The sequence below is a fragment of the Acomys minous genome (genome assembly GCF_964271855.1).
Source record: "Acomys minous genome assembly, chromosome: 8".
In the NCBI taxonomy this organism is placed as follows: domain Eukaryota; kingdom Metazoa; phylum Chordata; class Mammalia; order Rodentia; family Muridae; genus Acomys; species Acomys minous.
The window spans coordinates 56,188,647-56,193,272 of NC_140489.1; the positions used below are offsets into that span (position 1 = coordinate 56,188,647).

Consider the following 4,626-nt stretch of genomic DNA (forward strand, 5'->3'; position numbering starts at 1 on the left):
GGCCAATCATGTCTTTACTTGCCCTTTAATAAACAAGCAGGGGTCATAAGCAGGAATCTTGGCTACATCTCTCAAGGGTTGATATAAGTCATCCTGGGTATTATTCCCACTGTATTTTGCCAAGTGGGAGGAAAGCTGCAAGGGCCTTGCCACAAGGAGATCGCTCACAGAAGACTCAAGAAGTTTTCTCAAGAGACATAACATGGCTACCACATCTCCATCCACATTGGGCAGAATGGTGTCCAGACTGACAATGCCTGCTGGGATCATTGATCTGGAACATGGCATCCAGCCTGATGGCTAGATGCCAAGTGACAAGATCATTGGAGGTGGAGATGGCTTCTTCAATACCTTCTTCAGTGAGACAGGCACTGGCAAGCATGTGCCCTGGATAGTGTTCGTAGACCTGGAACCCACAGTTGTTGATGAAGTTCACATTGGTACTTACCTCCAGTTCTTCCACCCTGAGCAGCTCAACGCAGGCAAAGAAGATGCTGCCAGTAACTATGCCCATGGCCACTACACCATTGGCAAGAGGAGCATTGTCCTTGTCTTGGTCAGAATTCACAGGCTGGCTAACCAGTGCGTGGGTCTTCAGGGATTCTTGGTTTTCTACAGTTTGGTGGGGAAACTGGCTTGGGCTTCACCTCCCTGCTGATGGAGCAGCTCTCTGTTGATTATGGAAAGAAATCCAAGCTGGAGTTCTCCATTTACTTTGCTCCCTGCCCCCAGGTTTTCACCAGTTTCCACTACTGTGGTTGAGCCCTACAATTTCATCCTCACCACCCTGGAGCCACCTGATTGTGCCGTCATGGTAGACATTGAGGACATCAATGACATGTGTCCTAGAAACTTTGACATAGAGTGCCCAACCTACACTAATCTAAACAAACTGGTAGGTCAAATTGTGTCTTCCATCACTGCTTCCCTCAGATTTTATGGGATTCTGAATGTTGAGCTGACAGAATTCTAGACCAGCCTAGTACCCTACCCTCGCATCCACTTTCCTCTGGCTACATATGCCCCTGTCATCTCTGCTGAGAAAGCCTACCATGAGCAGCTTTCTGTAGCAGAGATCACCAATGTTTGCTTTAAGCCAGCCAACCAGATGGTGAAATGTGACCCTTGCCATGGTAAATACAAGGTTTGCTGCCTGTTGTACCATGGTGATGTGGTTCCCAAAAATGTCAGTGCTGCTACTGCCACCATTAAGACCGAGCGTACCATCCAGTTTGTGGACTGGTGCTCCATTGGCTTCAACATTGGAATTAATTACCAGCCCCCCACTGTGGAGCCTGGTGGAGACCTTGCCTGGGTCCAAAGAGCTGTGTGTATGCTGAGCAATACCACAGCCATTGCTGAGTCCTGCACTAGCCTAGTTCACAAGTTTGATCTGATGTATGTTAAGCATGCCTTTATACACTGGTATTTGGGTTAGGGCACTGAGGAGGGAGAGTTCTCTCAAGCTAGTAAGGACATGGCTGACCTAGAGAAGGATTATGAGGAGGCTGGTGTGGATTCTGTTGAAGGAGAGGGGGAGGAGGAAGGAGATGAATACTAAGTTAAATGTTACAAAGGTGTTGGTCTCACATGGAAATTTATTCTGCTCTAGTCAAGAAAGTTGTGGTCTGATCAGCTAATTTATATGTGGTAATGCTTGCTTCATACAGGTACTGATTTTTGCTTTAAATATGAATGATTTGTCATAGACCCAAGCCATCCATTTCACTGATGGGTTTTAAATAAAATATTCTCTGTCTCTAAAAAGAAAAAAAAAGAGCACTCATATAAAATAAATAAATAATTATTTTAAAGGCTACATATGGTAGCGTTCTAACTCTAATATTGTGGAGAAGGCAACATTAATGAGACAAGTTGTAGGGAGGGAGAGGTGAATAAGTGAAACACAAAGAGAACAGTATGACTACTCTACGACATTATGGTGGGAAACATAACTAGATAAACGTATTGCATCTCATGAGGACATGTCAGTGCAAGTGTAGCAACTGTGATAATGGTACTTTCTGGTAGAGGGTGGGGAAGGCTGTGCATGTATAGGAAAAGGAATGTATGAAAATCTCTGTACTGGCTGCTTGAGTCCACCTAGCTGAGAGAGAGCGGCGCGCAGCCCGCAGGGGCCAAACCGGGCCCACATTGGATCAGAGTGCAGAGGACAGAGCCTGCAGATCCGAGCAATTAGAACCCAGCTTGGACACTTCACACAGCTCTGGCGGGATCTCTCACGGAGCTGGGTCCACCTAGCTCAGAATAAAACAACTCAAAAATAAATAAATAAACAACAAACAAACAAATATCATTTAAGAAAACACAGAAACTAAATGATATTGTGGAATAAGTACATCCTGGTTTTATTGGATTTGGTTTTGATTGGGTTTTTTTGTTTGTTTGCTTGTTTGTTTGTTTGTTTTCCTATCGTTGTGGTAAAGAGACCAAAAACAACTTGGAGAGCAAAAAGGTTATTTCTCCTTAGAAGTCACAGTCCTTCCTGTAAGGGAACCCAGGTAATTAACTCAAGGCAGAAACCTGCAGGCAAGAACTGAAGCAGAGACAATGAAAGAGTGATGCTTACTGGCTTGCTCCTCACAGCTTGCTCAGTTTGTTTCCTTGTATCATTCAGGACCATTTAAACCAGTCATGGCTTCACCCATTGGACTGGGCCCTCTCACACCAATCAATCAAGAACACACCACCATAGACTTGCCTACAGGCCAATTCGATGGAGGCATTTTCTCAACTGAAGCTCCCTCTTCCCTGATGACTCTAGATTATGTCTAGTTGATAAAAACAACTATCAGCACGGTTGATCCTTTGTCAACTTGACACAAGTACATCACTATTAAACCATAATAACTTTTCCTTTCATGTTTGTCCCCACGATGTCGTGTTAACATTAATATCACAATCCAAAACATAGTATAACTTTAAAAGTTCCATACTCCTTAAGAAATTCAATACTTGAAAAGCCCAAGCTCTCTTTAACATTCAATGTCTGTTTAAAAGTCAACTTTTAAAAGTTTCTGTAAAATCAAAAGCAAATTATGTATACTTCTTATCCAAAGATGAAACAACCAGAGCATAGTCACAATCAAATCTAAAGAAAATCAAACCAAACCATGTAAATAACTAAATGTCCAACATTTGGTACTCCCTCGTGATCTTCTGGGCTCCAAGAGCCTTCAGCAGTTCCACTTCTTGGGTTCTGTTATCCATTACACACATAGCTCATTTCATGAGCTCAAGTCAACTCTGCTATACCGGCCATTGGTGGTCATGCCACAGTCCTGACAGTTCCGATATCCTGGGGTTTCCACTATAACTTAAATTGCACCTTCACCAATGGCCTCCTGGCCTCTAGGCAGGAACTCCAAGCCTGCCACAGGGTGCCAAGCCTCAGCAGTTCTCCATCACTCCCTCATGCTTTCAAAACTAACACCACATGGCAGACTCTTACACATTACAATGTTTGGCTCCCAGATTAGCAGTCAGCCTTGGCCCTCTCTGGACCACATACCTTCTGCATGATGGTCCTAAGGAAATTTTTCCCAGAATATTTTACCTGAATGATGCTGGTCTCTCACTAATCATTTACGATTTTTCAGCTTCAACTAGCCAGCTTTGATGGTCCTCCTAGCAAAGCAAAGATCTCACTTCAGTCAGCAGTCTTCACTACCACTTCAGGTAGCAACCTCTTGTTAATCATAGCTGATTCTTCAGCGCCAGATGACCAGAAGCCATGACTCAAGTATCAAATGAACAGCCCCCATAGTCTATGAAGGACTCTCAAATTTCTGTCTGAAACTTCACAATCCAAACCTCCATCATCAACGCTCCTCTCAGCACTTCTTTCTAAAGTCCCATAGCAGCTTATTAAGCTCTGAACACTGAGTGGCTTTACTAGTCCAAAGTTCCAAAATCTGATACAATCTCCCATAACTAAGTAGTCAGCTCTGTCACAAAAGTAACCTACTTCATGCTATCAATTTCTCTCCTAAATTTTTCTGTTATTGCTACAAAGATACCATGACCAAAAACAACTTAGGGAGGTGGTAGGGGAATAATTAAAAGCAGGCGCCTAGATGCAGTAACTGAAGCAGAGACCATAGAGAAATGTTGCTTACTGGCTTGCTCCCCAAGACTTACTCAACTTATTCTTTTCATACAAAACAGAGCTACCGAATCAGGCGTGCCAATGTCCAGAGTGGGATGGGCCCTCCTACATCATTAATTTTTTTATACAGTATTCAGCCTGAATGTTATCCAGCAGGCCAGAAGAGGGCACCAGATCTCATTATAGATGGTAATGAGCCACCATATGGTTGCTAGGAATTGAACTCAGGACCTTTGGAAGAACACCCAATGCTCTTAACCTCTGAGCCACCTCTCCTACATCAATTATGAATCAAGAAAATGCCCCCACAGCCATGTATATAGGGTAATCTGATTGTGACATTTTCTCAATTGAAGTTCCCTCTTCTTAGATGACAAAAAAACTAACCAGCACAGAGTAATATATATACGTCTGTGGGAAGAATACTGGGGCTTTATTGTGGGAAATAAAAGGTAACATTAACAAAATAATTAATGTATTCTTTTTATTTCAAGATT

General features: G+C 43.0%; 1 pseudogene across 1 annotated transcript; it reads left to right on the plus strand.

Moving 5' to 3' along the window:
- Window positions 1-304: 304 nt before the first annotated feature.
- LOC311603241 (tubulin alpha-1A chain-like) lies at window positions 305-1,777 on the plus strand (annotated as a pseudogene). The gene has a single exon. The product of its transcript is annotated as a tubulin alpha-1A chain-like (transcript).
- Window positions 1,778-4,626: the final 2,849 nt, after the last annotated feature.